The sequence below is a fragment of the Salvelinus sp. IW2-2015 genome, linkage group LG18 (assembly GCF_002910315.2).
Source record: "Salvelinus sp. IW2-2015 linkage group LG18, ASM291031v2, whole genome shotgun sequence".
NCBI classification, from domain to species: domain Eukaryota; kingdom Metazoa; phylum Chordata; class Actinopteri; order Salmoniformes; family Salmonidae; genus Salvelinus; species Salvelinus sp. IW2-2015.
Genome location: NC_036858.1, coordinates 7,055,757 through 7,075,879, shown reverse-complemented (window position 1 = coordinate 7,075,879; position 20,123 = coordinate 7,055,757). Strand labels below are relative to the sequence as shown.

Sequence of the window (20,123 nt, the reverse complement as noted above, 5' to 3'; positions counted from 1 at the left end):
AGTCTAGGATATAAAAACTGTCCATATAGCATTATTGCCATTTACTGGACTGGACATRATGGGTCAGAATCTGTGTGAATGGGGGCACACTTCAGGAAGATGGGTGGAGAATCAGACTTTAACCAAGCTGTGCCTGTGGGGCATGATAAAACAAAACATCCACATTTTTTAAAACTTCTCAGCCTAACATTTCCTTTCAAAGTTATTTAAAAAAGCAAAARTACTTTTTAAAATCAATGACCGTTACTTTACAASAACTGGAAATGAAGGTCTTTATTTGAACATTTCTTACAAGTTACAAAAGACAAAAATAAAATTATATTWAAAAAAAAACACCTGTATAGTCCCAAGCCAATTTTACAAATAGTCTGAAAAGCMTTTACAAAAATATATTACACAGATTGCTAAATCAGTAAGTCGGGACAAACAAATAAATAATGAGATTTACAACTGGGCACTTTTAAATTATCGATAAAASGTTAATGGTCAAAGCCTGATTTCTGTGGCTGAAGGGACCAGTGCAAGATATCCTTAACTTACTTGAGCAGTAATTCCCTTTAAAAAACAAACGAAATCAACATTTTAATAACTGCAGCATATACATCTTTCAAAGCATTTGACATTAGTAGACTTAAAATGACATACTATTGACAAAATGTATACTATTGACAAAATGTACACGTTCACATTATTCGTAAGAGAACATGCACCTGGTTTAACCATGTGCGAGAAGGGGCTCAACACGCAAGAATCCAGTTTGGTCTCAGAATACGTATAGCTCATGTCTAAATAGACTGAGAAAAATGTACTTGAAACATTTTTCAACCAGTAGTAAAGCACTGATTGTCATCAATAATTTTTTGCATAATATGCCTCCAGTCATCCGCAGAACATTCAAATGTAGGCAGGGTGGTCTGCTCTGTGCCATCAGTTGATACTGGGGTGACCGTGCACTCTGATGCGGTAGAGGCAGGTGTACTCCGTGTGTCCCCAGTTGGACAGCACCCGAAMCTCAATGGTCTGATAGGCTTCATCGTTCTCCTCCTGTGGATAGATAGCATAGGACACTCAGTTTACACTCAAGTTGCAAGACCTATAACTTGCCAAGTCACCATCTCTAATAGTGCTAGAGATAAATGCCATGTGGACAGTGTCGGGAAAGCTAYTCTGAAATCATAGTTTACCAAACTACCAATTACTTAAGATGCTAAAGCAAGCTAAATATACTGTAGTTTACTTAACTAAAGCTACTTTGAAACAGTAGTTCACTACATCCAAGCTACTTTGTGATAGATTATCATATCTAAAATCTGAAATGTCATAGACGAACAATTGCAAGAACAGATCACTCTGGAATCAGATTTTAACACAATGTGTAATTGAGCCTATTAAACACAAAAATGTGTTTTCAAGTGAGAATTAGGAAGKTCTGATAGCGAAAAAGGACATTCTTGCATATTTCATTTTCTTTTTGCAAAAACAGTGTGTAGTTCCAATAGTTAGTTACTTTTTTGCTGTGTAGCAGTATAACTAACTACTGAAAAAAACCACCAAGATTTGAATTAAGTTCATSTACCACCAAGCTACTGCAAAATGYAGTTAAACAACATGTACTTCACTACTCCCGAACACTGCATGTGGACTACTTACATAACATCTACATCTGACCAATCAAGCCCGTTGAGGCAGTGTTGAAGTGTACTTACGGTGACGGGATAAGTCTGTAGCGCGTCCCCATCCTCCTGGTAGGTATAGCTGCCAAGTAGCTTACCCTCCTCCTGGTATTCATCATCCAGACCCTGGAAACCGACGACACAGTTAGAAAACAGCAGAGAGCCACAGCRGTAAGTGTGTCAATCAGTACTGCTTCACCAGAGCACATTCACAGTAAACGTGACTGACTTGAGCATCTACTAGGTGTTCTTCTGAATGGCTTGTAAAGACAGTAATAACCAACATGTGAAATGTTAAATTGGGTAAGCAGTGTGGCTTACATAGACGTTAAAATGGCGCGGGGCGCTGTTGATGTTGCCTGTTGGCGACATGTCTTTGGGGATGTGCTCCAATGAGAAGGCAGAGGGCACGATCCTCATGGAAAGACGCATCACCAGGTAACCATGGGAACCCTGAAACGCCCAGCAGTTCCCTGGATGGACGTCAGGCTGCAGTAGAAGAGAGAGCATTGAGATCAGACCAGTGGATGAATGGGTTGGCTAGGCAGTATCAGGAACTAAAACGCTCCCAATATAATCCATTAATGTAATAAAAATCACCAAGCCATCAAAAAAAAGACTAGTCTCATGTGGTGACTTGAGTCGTACCTGTATGACCACGCGAGGAGACTGTGAGAAGTACCAGAGTGGGAGGCCGAACAGACTCATCAGTGCCGTCTTTGTCTCATACGTCTCAGAGCAGCGAGTGCCCAGGATGTTGCCACCTGCACACACGTAGCCATGATGTCACTTTCACGACCGTACACAAATGTCAGCCACCCTCACAACGAGGGCATAGCTGAAGCCAGTCACAGCAGAAACAGTGTACTGTACAAAGCCAAAACAGATCATTCTAAATAATAGGCAGTAGACAAACAGTCAACGTAGGTCTCCACACCCCGCCACCACAACAGCTGTGAAACTTTACCTCCAGACTCCAGAGCGTAATCCACCAGGCCGGTCCGATCCTGGGAGTAGAGTTTCAGAGCATTCTTCACCATCAGCTGCACATGCTGGAGGAGCAAGAGGGGAACAGAGTTGTTGGGTGAGGAACTGGAATAATGCAGACAGACAAGAAATAAGTCATTTAAAACACTGAATCTAATTTAAAACAATATTAAAAAAGTATATATGGCCTCCCGAGTGGCGCAGCGGTCTAAGGCACTGCAACGCAGTGTTGCGGCGTCACTTCCGGCCGTGACCTAGGCTGTGTCACAACCGGCTGTGACCGGGAGTCCGATTGGGYGGCGCTCAATTTGCCCAGCATCGTCCGGGTTAGGGGAGGGTTTGGCTGGGGAGGCTTTACTTGGCTCATCGCACTCTAGTGACTCTTTGTGGTGGGCCGGGCACCTGCAAGCTGACATCGGTTGTCAGTTGAACGGTGCTTCTTCCGACACATTGGTGCGGCTGGCTTTCGGGTTAAGCGAGCGGGTGTTAAAAAGCGCAGCTTGGCGGGTCGGGGGACGCATGACTCGACCTTCGCCTCTCCCGAGCCCGTTGGGGAGTTGCAGCGATGAGACAAGACCGCAACTGGATATCACAAAATTGGGGAGAAAAGGGGGATAAAAACTACAAAAACAAATTATTCAACCAACAAAAACGATAAATGTTTTTTCTTCACAAAATCAAACAACCTACCTCCTCGGACATCCCGGCCCCAACAGTGTGCATCACGGTCTGAGAGACAGTCTCAGTGCTGAGCATCTCCTGCCTGGCCCTGCTCTCCTCAAGCTGCAGGCTCACGTTCTGCAGGATGCTGAGCTCCAGGGAGGCCAGAGAGGCGTGCAGGTCGGCCCCGCTCACATAACGCTCAGACAGCCACTGCAGTAGCGACTCAGGGAGTTCCTTCTCCCCGGGTTCGGAATCTCCGGCCTGCTCACTGCCGTAGAACAGGATCCGCAGTTCCCGCCTCACCTGGGGAGACACCTGCTCAGACACCTGTCACAACCACAGAGGTCAAGGGTCAACAGAGCGGATTTATATAAAAGATCTTCAGGAAAAAATATTATGCTGAGATTCAGTCAGATATAATATTGAGTGTCTATATAGGACCAGCTATTCAAAGGAATGGAAGAGGCCATCTGGAAAGGCACATACTGGAGCAATGCATGTATAGAACAGAGAGAGAGAGCGCAAGCAACTCACCATGTCATGGAGTTTGTCCAAGCGGTCACCCATGCCCTGGCATCCCATCACCCCCTGCAGGTCCTGCCTAATGCTCCCCAGTGCCGCCTCCAGCCGTTGCACCTCCGCCAGCAAGGCATCATGGGACTCACTGTCCACACCCACAATCGAAGGGCACACACAGGGAGCAATATTAAACACCACTCGTGATTTCATTCAACTATTACAATCCAAAGGCAAAGGGTTGTGTGCTGAACTCACCTGACTGGCGCAGGAACTGGCGTGGCACTGGCAGTCTCAACTTGCCTCCTCTGCACCTCCTGAAGACATCATCAACATAACATGGATATATGACAACAAATACATTTTATACAGGTTCAACAGTAAGGTCTGTACATTTATATAAAATATTTTACCTCTATTTAACCAGGCAAGTCGATTAAGAACAAATTCTAATTTACAGTGAGGGCAAAAGGCCTTCTGTGGGGAYGGGGGCTATACATAGAACGTAGTATAGGATCTATGGATGTGTACCTCTGTCTTGGCAGCCAGTGTCTGCAGTAGAACCTCTAGTTGAGCAAGACGAGACTCTTGGCCCTGCTGCTGCACCACAACCTGCTCCTGCACAACACAGRAAGAGATTAATGAGCATCACATCCTGCTCCTGCACAACACAGGAAGAGATTAATGAGSAGAGGTAAAAAAGAAAAAAAAAGAAAGTATATATATATTTTTTAAGTTACCCAAGTAAGCGGACCAAATTATATACTCATTTACTTTTCATTACAAGCACAATTACTATCTGCTCCCTGAAATGGACCCCTGACTATCCAACCTGGAGAGTCACCTGTTCCCTCTGCAGTGCTGCATCCTTSTCCAGCTCTCTCCTCAGTAGGGTGAGTCTCTCCTCCAGCAGGCCAGACACCCACAGCCCCATGCCGTCCCTGTCCATCTGGGTGTCCAGCTGCTCTCGTAGAGAATGGTAGAGACCCAGCACTTCTCCGTGCTGCTGCTCCTGCCTCTGGCCCCTTCCCTCCACCTTCTCCCACAGTTGGGCCAGCCTCTGCTCCAACTGGGCCAGGTGCTCGGAGTCCACAGACACGGCCACACTGCCTGGCTGTTCACATACAGTGGAGGGGGATAGGGGTCAGGTCAGCTATACAGAGTATCAGGCCTTATCCATAGAATTGGAAGGTCTTAAGGAAGCTGACARTTATATAATGGTTGATTGAATACGTGCATCAACACCCCTCCTACCTGTGAGACAGCTGGTGGTAGTGGTGGTGGAGTCATGGTGGACTGCCCGTCTTTGGTCTGGACTTGGGCAGAGGTGAAACTGAGGGGGTAGGCCGTCCTCCACTCAGTGACGTTAACGGCAGGCAATACAGACAGCAGGCTGGACGGACCCCAGTGCCACAGAGCTGGGAGAACATCGAGAACGGAGGATTTAGGAGACGGAAGAGGTCACAGTGGGTGATTGTTCAGTACTATGGATAAGCAGCATGAGAGCTTTGGGATGGACACCGAGAGCGGTGCTACTCACCCAGTAGGATGAGGAATGGGAGCAAAATCAACAGGAGTTTGAGGAGCTTGGCAGGGTAACTACGACAACAGAAAAACACTTGTTAGTGTGATCACATATTATGGAGCTCCATCCACTACCACATACAGGTCACTGCCAAAATAATGGAAACACTTGAGTACATTTTATGTTGGCGTTTCCTTTAKTTGGGCAGTTACCGGTTCCTTGAGTATTACTCTCAGGCCCAAGAGACTCACCGTGTCAAGACGAAGATGTTGAGCAGAGAGAGAAGGGTAACCAGATGGTACCATCCAGTCCCAAGCCACCAGAAGACCCCCGTCGCTGCCTTGCCTGTACACACAAAGACAGACAGGGAGCAGATTAGTGAGCGTTCTTCAGGAGGCGGGAGGGGTAGACGAGGCACGTAAACACAGCACTAAGGATTAGAGAATCAAGTACATTCACCAGATGAGGTAAGAGGCAAGGACATAAATGCAGTGCAACAGGTTACGGGGTTAGTTAGTACAGACAGAGGCGATAAAGAAGGCTGAGCAAAAGTGTTCTCTGTCAGCGTAGATGCACAGTACAGCAGAGAGGAGCCTTTTTCAAGGAGAGCACAGCTTTAGCAAATCGCACCACTCCAATCAAACTCCTGTACAGTGTGACAAATCGCTCCCATTCTTGGCACCAACTTTAAAATGCCCAGAGAGACAGAAGCAGCAGGCAGAGGGGGGGATCACTTCTGCAGACAGTCTCTGCAGTTTCCTAGCCTAACGCATAGAGCAGTGAATTAGAAATGACGAAACGCAAAGGAAATGAGACAGGTAAGAATGTTAAACGGCAGTTAGTCATCTTAAATGGGAAAAGGTTAGAGAGATAGATATACTCCAAGCCAYCATTCTAATGGGTTTCACGTTAGGTAGGCAGACACACAAACTAGCCATGGGGAGACTAGGACTAGGAGGTATCATGCAGGGGTGTATCTGGAGGCTGGTTACACACGGCAAAATTATGACCTGGGGACCTAACTGCCAACCAGGGAACCGACAGCATCCTCCTCATCACGGCCCAGACAGCTGAGCCTGCCTCCTGCCCAACCCACAACACACTTGAGCCTGGGGACCAAAACATAACTTCATCTACTTACATACGACAGTAAAATAAGGACTAAATGTAGAACTCGTTTCAAGTATATCAGGATAGGCCAGAGTTTGCTGGATTAATAGGTAACCTGTGTAAACAGCGGCGAGCCACAGTGCTCCCAACACGTGGTGTGACCGGGAGGCCCATGTGGTGTAGGTTGCGTGTGTCTCTGCGTGCTGCTTCCGTTTGCAGTCATCACCTATTAGCATCAGCAGGGTGGATGAGCAGCAAAGGCAGAAATTAAACATGAAAATAAAAATGTTTTGAGAGAGGCAGGCTAAAAAGGCAGGTAGCCTAGCAGTTAAGAGCTCATGGCCAGTAACCAAAAGGTCGATGGTTCGAATCCCCGAGCCGGCAAAGGTTGAAAAATCTGCCGTTCTTCCCTTGAGCAAGACAGTTAACCTCCCAACAACAACAACTATTCCCCGGCGCCGAAGACGTCGATTAAGGCAGCACCTCTCTGATTGAATGCATTCAGTTGTGCGACTGACATATCCTCTACCAAGAGTACACTAACAAAAAGTACGTGGCAGGTGTGTGTCGTCACAAAGGTTACATAGGCTTACATGACAAATAACACCAACTCACATTCTTCTATTATTCACAGAAAACACRTCGCCTTGTAGTACATAGTCAAGGGTTCATGCACAAGCAAAGATATCGGTGTGGAGGTCAGTTACTCACACAGAGAGCCAATCAGATTYGTGCGCTTCCCGTCAGTCCCCAACTCCTTCACATGCATGCTTCCGCAGTAGCTGGAGAGAGCTGCAACCAATAAGAAAGAAAATCAGATAAAAACTAGCACAGCTACATATCRGTCGAGCATCCCTCTTTCCCTTTCTTCACCTGAACGCAGGCCGAGAGAGCGAATTTGCATGTCACCAGGGCAATAGCCAAAGCGAAGGTAGCCCATTTGTTTGGGAGATAGAGGGTGAAATCTGTGGGGTAAAAGTGCCATACAAACAGCCGAATAGGAAGGTGGAGTGATGTTAAAAGGAGTGAGAAAGCTGTAGGCAGGAAAAGCTGTGTTAGTGTCAGCCTCTGTCCCCCTGTTGAGAAAGATAGAGGACAGTCAGAAGCAGGTGACGAGGAGTTTTAGGTTAGTCAGTCAGCAGTGAGAGCCACCATGGTCATTCACACAGCCACTGCAACCTCCAGTGTCAGTGCAGATTCAKTACAGTGCAAGAGATTGCAAGCAGGGGTATTCCTAACATCAAGTTTCAACCAGTGACAACTAAGTACAGTCCCATGCAAATCATGCAACACCTGACTTGTGGATGCCCAACCCCGATGAATAATCTTTCAGCCTTTAAAAAWGCAAAGTGGAATACCTCCATTAACACATTTCCTGCCCCCACTGCCCATCTTCAGCAGAGCAGCCTGTATGAGCCCAGTCACTACAGACACTGTGGAAGCAGCTGCCCTACTGCTATGTTGCAGACTGGTGTCTAATACTGACCACAGCCCACCGAAAGAGACAGAGGATATTAAAAGGGAATAATCCGGCCTCCCGAGTGGCACAGCGGTCTAAGGCACTGCATTGCGGTGTTACTACAGCCTGGGGTTCGATCCCAGGCTGTGTCATTACCGGCCGTGACCGGGAGTCTCATTGGGCGGCGCACAATTGACCTAGCGTCGTCCAGGTTAGGGGAGGGTTTCGCCGGTGGGGGCTTTCTTTGGCACTCTAGCGACTCCTTGTGGCGGGCCGGGTGCCTGCAGGCTGACTACAGTCGTCAGTTGAACGGTGTTTCCTCCAACACGTTGGTGCGGCTGGCTTCCAGGTTAAGCGAGCGGGTGTTAAGRAGCACGGTTTGGCGGGTCATGTTTTCGGAGGAYGCATGACTCGRCCGTCGCCTCTCCCGAGCCCGTTGGGGAGTTGCARYRACGAGACAAGATCGTAATCACGAAATTGGGGAGAAAAAGGGGGCMAATAATCCAGATTGTATGATTATGTTGCACTTTAGCAAAGCATTGTCAGATTTCCTGACAGCCTATGCAAATCATGTGGTGGTAGCCTATCTCAGCACTACGCCGCTGTTAAGAATGCAGGAAAAAGTTGAGACCCAACTAAAACGTTGAATTATCCGCTATCCGCATTATTTATGACACAAAAGTGGGACGCTGCAAGGCAGATATGAGAGAGAGAGTGAAAGGCAACGCTGGCGCTGTAAAGACAGCAAGAAGCCGAGCCGGCGCAGAAGSTGATACCTTCTCCATTCTTGTGTGTCCTCATCAGTACACTCTTTAAGAGCAGTGAGAAGACGTATGCCACAGAGGCTGCTGYCCTCCTGCTCACAYGCACACAGGTGTCYGAGACGGACACCAGCAGACCTGAATCAAATCGATTCAACTTTATTGAAAATGCACAAAATCACAATGAATGTCAAATGTAAGAAAATGAAAATTGACATACTYGTGCATCAGCAATGACAACAACAACAAAAAAACACTGTGGATGATATGCCTTCAAATGGAATGGGAAGGAAAAACACTCCCAGATACAACACATGCAGTACTGAGCGCATACATATTATAGTACTTGGCTCTCACCCGTTTTGTGCTTGCGGCTCTTGTCCCTGGCGTAGACCATGGAGGGAGGGGACGTAGAGGGGGCTGTCAGGGCCTGGTAGCTGGTGGCAGAGCAGGCACCAGTGGAGGACGAGGAGTGGGTGCTTAGAGCCTCATGTCTGTCCGAGGGGATAGGGAAGTCCTTACAAAAGCTACCGTTCACCATGGAGGTCTGGGTCTGTACAGAGTTAATGTCTCCATTGGTCCCACACATACTGTGGTCTACCGTCATGGTCCGCTCTGTAACGCACAGACAGATTTGATAATGAAACACAAAATTGGCCTTTTTAAAAGGAATCCATTCAAGACACTGATGTCTCAAGCATGACAAGTAATTGTGATCGATAAGGTCGTAAAATAAATAAATAAATAAAATACTTTTATCTTCAGAAGCTTCATCCAAACCCCAGAAGCTGCCGACCAGCGTGCGCTCCTGGATGCACGACTCGTCCAGCATGGAGGCGTCACTGGCGGTCACGCTGCTGTTGTGCTGCTGGGAGCCATGCTGGCTCTTACGGGGCGTGGTGCAGAGCAGAGACTGGGAGCAGGAGACAGAGTGCTGCTGAGACCTCCTGCTCTTCAACCCCCTGGGAGAGGGAGAAGTGAACAGTCAGATTAGACATGGAAGCCACTGGATGTAACACGCAGGCCCAAATCCATAGAAGGAACCCCAGGGCAGCAGCAGCATCACTTACTTGGACTCTCTGCGACTGGCTCCTCCTGCGCTGAAGGAGGCACCGTGGTACACGTTGTGGTTCAGATTAGAGTCTAGGCTGTCGTCGCCATAGAGACCAGTGATAGTGTGCAGACGCAGGCTCCGCCGAGACATCCTGGGAGACTCGAAAACACTGGAGTGATCCTGTGCTCCTTCTCAAAGTCCAGGGCTGTTGTTAAGAAGCTGGAGCTGGGAAAACAAGGACGAAAAGACAGGAATGCATTTAGATTAAAATTCATATAATAAACATGTCATTTTCTAAGAAACAGTGAATCATTTGATTGGCAACATCAATGATTCTAATTCTAAAATCATATGTCACGCAAAAATACCAAAATAGATCCTAGTATTTAACTTCCTCTTCCTCTAGCATGCAGACAAAGCATGGAAGGCGCAATTGTTCCCCAATGGCAGCAAACATCTTACCGTAATGGCACTGTCACCCTCTGCTAGTAGTGCAAAACTTAAGCTGAGAGGCTGCGGTTGTTCTATTCCCCTGTCACCACACAGGGCTGGTTTGACAGGAAATGAGCACTGATGTTCCCCCATCACAGTAAAGAACACAGGAAGAGAAATGAGGCCACATGATGGGGCCTTCTCTAAACATGGTGATATTACAGCAAGAGTTGGGGACCTACATCTACTGGAAGCTGCTATAGACACACTTCTCCCATATTCCTTGCCCAGAGTTGGCCCAGATTTCAACAGAGATGAGTTATGCTCAACGTAGCCCTGCCAAGAGAAAGAAAAAAAAGCAAACTGTTGTTGCCATCTCTCAAGGAACAATCCCGGCATTCATATTGTTCGCCTTTGAAACCGTTTCTAAATCTGTACATGCGACTGATACCAGAAACGATCATTGGGCTAACTGAAGTCCCAGTTGGGAATAGCACAACGGTAGTACAACGTAACGGTAACTTTCCATATAACAATGCATGACAGGCTATTACAGCCTGAAACCTAATCTCTATAATAAAACACACACACAGAGCAAACAGGAGTAACCCTGCCTGCTGTCTAAAAATAGGCAAGCGCACAGACAAAGAACATAATGAAAGAGGATGATACATACAGATCCCCCCCACATCACCCAGCTCTCCAGAGTCCACCTCTCGTCACCGTCGCTCATCCCAGGGAAAAGCAGACAAACATCACAGACACTCACGCGAGACAGGGGCGATCAGGCAACTTAACACTACTTAATACTGTATGTAGCCAATGCTTCGTGTTTACTTCCTGTTGCCAGCGATAGACAAGCCTATTAGAGATTAAACTCCCCCCTCCCTTATCCTCTCCTCCTGTCTCTACAAAACAATTACACCAATCTATGAATTATGCACTTTGACATGATGAGTGATGTCAGTCCTTAGGTACTACAAAAAGGAGGAAGAGACTTGTTTAAAAAAATATATATATATATTGTGAAAAAAACACAAAAAAGTTACATATTGGGGTGTTCTTTTATGATATATTGTATTGCAATATTATTTTTGCACTAGTAGTCTGTAACTGCACCAAAACTCCATATTTTTTTCCTCCATAACTTTTTCAAAAATAGAGAGCCAATTTGTTTAACACTTATTTCCATGACTGTTCAAAACTCATTCTCATGGCTGTCTCTTGTTGCTCTGCAGCAGACATGGTGAGCAATATGTTTGGAACATGATCGAATCGCAATACATATCGTATCGGCACCTAAGTATCATATCGTGAGGTCCCTGGCAATTCCCAGTGTCCACATCAGTGTCCCAGAGCTTATTTAATATGATCTCATAAACGAAAGGAGAAACTCTCCAGGGCCCTTGCCCATGTAAAAAACCCAACAAATCACCCTGCTCTCCGGTTCTTTCCCTCCATGTCTTTCTATTCATGTCCTAAATTAAGCTGACAGGATTACAGAGGGCCTTGGCAGAGCCAATTATGTGCTTTCCGCTGCTTTGTCTGTTGCCCCTCCTGCCCCCTGCTAGGGGCACTCTATGCCCCTCCGTGGGACAGCAGTGAGTACTCAGCAGTCTCACCCAAATCCCCAGTCTGGGGTCTGGGCCAGGGGAGCCAGGCCCAGGACAGCTGCAGTGAGACCAGGCTGATGGGTACAGCAGTCCCTCTTCCTCTCGTACTCAGGGAAAAAAGTACAAGACATGTTTGTCACGGTTCTTACCCATCAGCTCCTGCACACACACCAAGTTGGTTATAGTTCAGACTAGAGGTTCTCAGCTCCAAAAAGTTGCACGCGGACAGACCCCAGGACAATCAGACCCGGACGGACCCGACAACAACAAGACCTAGACCCGATCCGTACCCTAATGGACCAGTGACAAAAAAAACAAAARAAATGCTCTCTGTTTAACGAATAGGTCTTTATATGTTGGCTAGGCCTTCTATAAGTCAATTCATAGGCTATGCAGAGCAGTGGTCAGGCCCATTCGGCTGTAGTTACATAGACCCAATGACAAACAAACATGACCCGACCCTGAGGGGAAAGTTAGAAATTTGGACCTGGACCCGTGAACACCTCTGAAACAGACATTCAATCATGACATATGACGGTTACTTGATTCCAAAAGATAGTGAGTATGTTTACATGCACACTAATGATAATTTGATATTAAACTGATTATGGCAGTAGTCATGTAAACTTAACTCTGCTTATTAAGGTTATAATCGAAATAAGCAGTTTAAATCGGAGTTCCAGCGTTGGCGCAAGCGTCCCTCTTCTCCGCGAGGGAAGGGAGTTCAGAAAAACTGAAATTATGCAATTTAGAAATAGTTTTCACGTATAGGCTTCCAAAAATAACATGGTGGCTGTGGTAGAACATTTCTTTTGATTGGCAATTTCCTTAAACCAAACTATTATATTTCTGATGATTCCACCAGAGCTGTTGCCAGAGAATTGAATGTTCATTTCTCTACCATAAGCCGCCTCACGACCACAGACCATGTGTAACCATGCCAGCCCAGAACCTCCACAACCAGCTTCTTCACCTGCGGGTCTCGTCTGAGACCAGCCACACAGACAGCTGATGAAACTGGGTTCGCGCAACCAAATAACTTCTGCACAAACTGTCTCAGGGAAGCTAACCTGCGTGCTCTTCATCCTCACTAGGGTCTTGACCCGACTATAGTTCGAYGTTGTAACTGACTTCAGTGGGCAAATACTCACCTTCAAATGGCCACTGGCATGCTGGAGAAGTATGTTCTTCACGGATTAATTCCAGTTTCAACTGTACCTGGCAGATAGCATGTAAGGAGTCATGTGGGTGAGCGGTTTGCTGATTTAAATGTTGTGAACAGAGTGCCCCATGCTGGGGTTATGGTATGGGCAGGCATAAGCTACTGACAACGAACACAATTGCATTTTATCGATGGCAATTTTACTGCACAAAGATACCGTGACGAGATCCTGAGTGTCACGTTCTGACCTTAGTTCCTTTGTTTTGTCTTTTGTTTTAGTTGGTCAGGGCGTGAGTTGGGTGGGTAATCTATGTTTTCTATTTCTGTGTTGGTTTTCTGTGTTTGGTCTGATATGGTTCTCAATCAGAGGCAGCTGTCATTCGTTGTCCCTGATTGGGAACCATATTTAGGTAGCCTGTTTTCTGTTGGGTTTTGTGGGTGGTTGTTTTCAGTCTTTGTGTGTCTGCACCAGATAGAACTGTTTCGGTTTTCACTTTGTTGTTTTTGTATTTTGAGTTGTTCACTTTCATTAAATAAGATGAACAATTACCACGCTGCGCATTGGTCCTCCGATCCTTCAAACTTCTCCTCCTTAGACGAGGAGGAAGACGACAGCCGTTACACTGAGGCCCATTGTGGTATCATTTATCTGCTGCCATCACCTCATGTTTCAGCATAATGCACAGCTCCATTTCGCAAGGATCTGTACAGAATTCCTGGAAGCTGAAAATGTCCCAGTTTTTCCATGGCATGCATACTCACCCATTGAGCATATTTGGGACGCTCTGGATCGACATGTACGACAGCGTGTTCCAGTTCCCGTCAATATCCAGCAACTTCGCACAGACATTGAAGAGGAGTGGTACAACATTCCACAGGAACAGCCTGATCAACTCTATGTGAAGGAGATGCATGAGGAAAATGGTGCTCACACCAGATTCTGACTGGTTTCCTGATCCACACCCCTACCTTTAAGGTACATGTGACCAGCAGATGCATATCTGTATTCCCAGTCATATGAAATCCATAGATTAGGGCCCAATGAATTTATTTCATTTGACTGATTTCCTGAAATGAACTCAGTAAAATCATTGAAATTGTAGCATGTTGCATTAATGTTTGTTCAGTGTAATAAAAAAAACTTGATTCACTTAGATCAAACAGGGATCATAAGGAGTAGGATTTCTTCTTACCAGGAACTTGAACTTTCCAAAAGTGGCAGTATCATTGTATGCTGAAAAAGTATTTGAGAGTGGAATGGGCATATTTGAGGGCAGTCTTTTAAAAAAAAACACACGTTCGGTCTGGTATTTATTTCCTGGATTGAGCTATTGTATAAATCCCCCAAAGCAGGTAGAAGTAGAAATGGACTAATCTCAGCTCCATTTAAGTTAAGAGGAACAAGACAGGGATGCCCTCTGTCCAGTTATTTATTTTCTTTAGMCACGGAACTCCTATCATCAATAAATCAGAACCCATTGCTCAATCCTGGGAATAGAGATTGGTGGATAACAACATGTGATATCATTGTATGCAGATTACATTTTACTGTATTTATCTGAACCAGAACATTATGTCATAATTTCTTTTGTAACTGTTGGACACGTATGGTACTGTGTCAGGATTCAAAGTAAATTGGGAGACAATTAGAAAGTGGGAATAATTTCAGTTGACTTTTCAAACTTGGAAAGTAGATTTCAGTGGAAATGGACAAAGGCACATGCCATGGGTGTTTTGATACCAAGCAATTTGGAGGAGGCCTATAAAATCAACTACTCTCCTCCTTTACYAGATAAGATTCAATCCGATGTTCAGAGATGGAGAACTCTTCCCATTTCTATGTTAGGTAGGGTGAACATATCACAACGGTTGATGCATTTAGTCCAAGCCTTACCAGTTTCAGTTCCATCCAACTTCTGTAAGAAAATAAATGGCCTACTCTCCAATTTTATTTGGAATGGTAAGAACAAGAGCCAAATTGAATGTTTTACACTTACATTAAAGCTGGAGGTCTTGGACTGCCTCCTATGAAAATGTATTACTGGGCCACACAACTGTCTTCACTTAAACAATGGACAGCAGACTATCCTTGTGCTTGGAGGAGTATTGAAGCCATAAATGTAATGCCATATAAATAAATAAATAAATAAATAAATATTTATATATATTTATTTCACTACTTTGGGTTGGTCCAAGGCTTTAAAGAAAAAAGACAACCCAATGATTTTCATTCAAATTCGGGAAAACGTACATAAATTCATGAAACGGAATAAATCCATATGCTTTTTGGAACAACCCAACATTATCTCCAGCATTTAAAGACAAATATCTTTAAGTCCTTTTCCCAACGTGGCATCATACATTTTGAGCATATGTATTATAATGGCTCTCTTTCATTAAATAAATTACAAGAAAATGTGGGTATGTAAGAGCAATTTCTTWAAAAATTCTTACAACTAAATAAAATCTTGAAAAAAATACAAAAAGAAGCTGCAATGCCAAAGTTGACTGCAAAGTTACAGTGCATTCGTAAAGTATTCAGACCCCTTGGCTTTTTCCACATTTTGTTACGTTACAGCCTTATTCTAAAATGGATTGAATTGGTCCCCCCCCCCTTCAATCTACATACAATACCCCATAATGACAAAGCAAAAACAGGTTTAGACATTTTTGCAAATGTATTAAAAATTTAAGGGAAATATATTTACATAAGTATTCTGACCCTTTACTCAGTAATTTGTTGAAGCACCTTTGATTACAGCCATTAATCTTCTTGGGTATGACGCTACACACTTGGCACACCTATATTTGGGGAGTTTTTCCTATTCTTCTCTGCAGATCCTCTCGCTCTGTCAGGTTGGATGGGGAGCATCGCTGCAGCCATTTTCAGGTCTCTCCAGAGATGTTAGATCGAGTTSAAGTCCAGGTTCTCGCTGGACCACTCAAGGACATTCAGAGACTGGTCCCGAAGCCACTCCTGCGTTGTCTCGGCTGTGTTCTTAGGGTCATTGTCCTGTTAGAAGGTRAACCTTCACCCCAGTCTGAGRTCCTGAGTGCTCTGCASCAGGTTTTCATCAAGGATCTCTCTGTACTTTGCTCCGTTCATTTTTGCCTCAATYCCAACTAGTSTCTCAGTCCCTGCCGCTGAAAAACATCCCCACAGCATGATGCTACCACCACCATGCTTCCCCGTAGGGATGGTGCCAGGTTTCCTCAAGATGTGACGCTTGGCATTCAGGCCAAGGACTTCAACTTTGGTTTCATCAGACCAGAGAATCTTGTTTCTCATGGTCTGATAGTCCTTTAAGTGGAGCTTCCGAGTGGCGCAGCGGTCTAAGGCACTGCATCTCAGTACTAGAGGCATCATTACAGACCCTGGTTCGATCCTTGGTTGTATCACAACCGGCCGTGATCGGGAGTCCCATAGGGCGGCACACAATTGGCCCAGCATCGTCCAGTTTAGGGGAGGGTTTGGCCTTCATTGTAAAATATGAATTTGTTCTTAACTGACTTGCCTAGTTAATTAAAGGTTAAAACTCCAAGCGGGCTGTCATGTGCCTTTTACTGAGGAGTGGCTTCCGTCTGGCCACTCAACCATAAAAACCTGATTGGTGGAGTGCTGCAGAGATGTTTGTCCTTCTAGAAGGTTCTCMCATCTCCACAGACGAACTCTGGAGCTCTGTCAGAGTGACCATTGGGTTCTTGATCACCTCCCTAACCAAGGCCCTTCTCCCCCAATTGCTTAGTTTGACCAGGCAGCCAGCTCTAGGAAGAGTCTTGGTGGTTCCAAACTTCTTCCATTTAAGAATTATGGAGGCCACTGTGCTCTTGGGGACCTTCAATGCTGCAAAAATGTTTTGGTACCCTTCCCCAAGCCTATGCCTCAACACAATCCTGTCTCCAAGCTCTACAGACAATTCCGTCAACCTCATGACATGGTTTTTGCTGTTCCATGCACTGTCAACTGTGGGACCTTATATAGACATGTATGTGCCTTTCCAAATCATGTCCAATCAATTGAATTTACCACAAGTGGACTCCAATCAAGTTGTAGAAACATCTCAAGGATGATCAATGGAAACATGACACACCTGAGCTCAATTTTCTTGTTTTATTTACAGATAGTCACGGGCACACTCCAACACTCAGACATAATTTACAGATAAAGCATGCGTTTAGTGAGTCTGCCAGATCAGAGGAGGTAGGGATGTTCTCTTGATAAGTGTGTGAATTGGACCATTTTCTTGTCCTTCTAAGCATAAAACATGTAACGAGTACTTTTGGGTGTCAGGGAAAATGTATAGAGTAAAAAGTAAATTATTTTCTTTAGGAATGTAGTGAAGTAAAAGTAAAAATTRTCAAAAATATAAATAGTAATGTAAAGTACAGATACCCCAAAAAACTACTTTCAAATAATTTTTACTTAAGTACTTTACACCACTGCTGCAAAGTAGGCTTACCTGGCAGAAGTATATCATGAGTAAGTATATAATTTGTATCTATTACTTGTAATTTGCTAACTTTGCCATAAAATGAGCAGCTGTACAGAAAGAACCATTGCTAGACCGGCAAAGACAGCACATTCAGCACTCACTAGACTCGCAATTAAAAGGGCCAGATGCACAATTAGAAGGGGATTATACCAAAAAAAGTCACATTTTCTTCCAGACCTAAAAAAAATATATACTTACGGGATTTAACCATTGACTTGGACACAAAACATCCAATTGCATTGTTTCTCTGAACAATTGTACATTTGAGAGTGATTTATAAAAAATGAATGTTAACCTTAAAATAAAACTGAGAAAACAATTTACGGGAAAAAAAAACAGATTTTTTTGGGCCCCCCTTTAGAGCTGTTTTTTAACCATTATTTTAGCAGATATATTGACAGAACAGTGCACTATTTTCACTTGTACACCAAGGACTGGGGGAAGAGTTGCAGGGGATAAAAGAGAAGAATGTGCCTATTTGAAAGCTAGAAGAAAAAAAAAATTGTAGCTCCCGACATGTTTAATAAAAAAAAAATTAGCGCTCATGCTAGAAAAGGTTGGAGACCGCTGGCCTAAAACTACCCAATCAAAATATTATCTATCCCTCAGGATTGAAAGTGGCCACACGAGCTGGCAGTTATAAACTGTTAAAATTCCAGTCATTAAAAATCTTAATTCCAAAATGTCTAACGCCCAACAAAGTGGGAGAAATAGCTACTAGTGTTGCTTGTTCTTTCCTCCAGAATTTGCAACTCATGTAGCTACACACAACCATCTTTGGTAAATTGTGAAGGGAGAATGTCAAATGTCACTTCAGTAGCCTTTTCAAACTTGAACCAATCAGCGAGGGAGTTCGATTAAGCTGAACCGCGGTGCACCAGTCTATGGGCAAAAGTGGAGCATCTCCCTTCTCAAATCGAAATCAAATGTGACTTGTCACATGCTTCATAAACAACAGGTGTAGGCTAACAGTGAAATCCTTACTAACATGTTATTTTTCAAAAATGTAGAGTGAAAGAAAATAGTGACAAGGAATAAATACACAGTGAATAACTAAAAACAGTGAGTGATGAACAGTAAATAATGAACAGTAATCTGCGAGCTCGGCCATGTTGTCAAGGCTGAATGGTGCATCATAAAGAAACATACCTCTTTTCCATATAACATATTTTTGAATTCCAGACTAGTCTTAATTTGGGGAGACAGTTAAATCGTTTATATGAAAATAAACTCATTACTCCACGTTCTTAGCCTACATCACTTTTTTTTTGAGCCGACATCAACGTCGACCAGAGCAGGGCACCTGCGTTCAGTTCGCGTAAACGTTTGCTATGTTGTAGAATGGTAGTACTGAACGACACGTTCAACCAAAACGTCGTTGTACGTTTTTAAAGTGACTACGTTTGCTCTCGTTTTGTGGGTGTGGCTTGAAGCAATGCGTTGCCATAAAAGGGAAGTGGCCATGCTGCCAGAGTTTACCAACCCAACCCCTTCCAGTGTTTCAACTGGTCGTTAAGTACAGCACCGTTTCCGTTCAATTGACCTATCCAGAAAGAAAAACTTACTGAACGCCGCCCCTGCCCACACCCGGAAGGCAGCCCGGTTCAAAAACGAATGCAATCAATTTTCACCCGATACAATCTCCTACACTGTGGCACCCCGGACAGATAATCGAATCCCCTCAATCAGCGCAATGTTCAAGGGAGGCTGAGAGCCTCACGCCCAATGGTAATTTGCCGTGGGCGGAATCCCGCGAAAAATGAACTGTCAAACAACAATTTCGTTACTTGCACACCCATCTTCTGCACATCTATCACTCCAGTGTTTAATTGCTATATTGTAATTATTTCGCCACTATGGCCTATTTATTGCCGTACCTCCCTTATCCTACCTCATTTGCACACACTGTATATAGACTATTGTATTAATGACTGTATGTTTGTTTATTCCATGTGTAACTCTGTTGTTGTTTGTGTCGCACTGCTTTGCTATATCTTTGCCAGGTCGCAGTTGTAAATGAGAACTTGTTCTCAACTAGCCTAACGTTACCTGGTTAATGAAGGTGAACATAAAAATGTAAAAAAGACTGGATGTTTCCACTTACCTGGCTGGGCTGATGGGACAGGTGATGCGCAGTGATTTCTCAGAACAGTAGCATTTCTCCGTCATATACCTAGCGTGGAGGTGTACATTAGATAGCTAACGTTAGTTTGACAAAGATGCGTGGCAGGCTCTCAAAATAAAACTAATCTCTGAATCCTTACAAACCAAAGTAACGTTTCATTTACACGTGAGTCTCAATATAACCATGAACAATTAATTAAAAATATCTCACAAGAGTAAGGTTATCGACATTTCTCTAATCTCTACTATTTCGCGGACCACGGTGTCGGTGACTGACCAACATATATTCTTCTGATGTTTTATGGAGGCGGTAAATAAACTTCACTGGTGCTTTATCGCCACCCTGGACTGGAGTAAAACACGGTGCTTTTGTTTTCTTATCTACACGGACAACAGCTTTTTATGTTATTTGAAGATTCTAAAATGACTGCTGTGTATTTTCACTACATTGAATATAGTATATATATATATATATATATATATATTTTAACTTAAGAAATAGATAATGGTTGTGGTTTGGCCACTTTGATTTTGAAGTACATTTCGTGAAT

At 44.3% G+C, this 20,123-nt stretch overlaps 1 pseudogene; it reads right to left on the bottom strand.

The window, feature by feature from the left end:
- Positions 1-258: 258 nt before the first annotated feature.
- Positions 259-19,873, bottom strand: LOC111978215 (SUN domain-containing protein 1-like; annotated as a pseudogene).
- Positions 19,874-20,123: the final 250 nt, after the last annotated feature.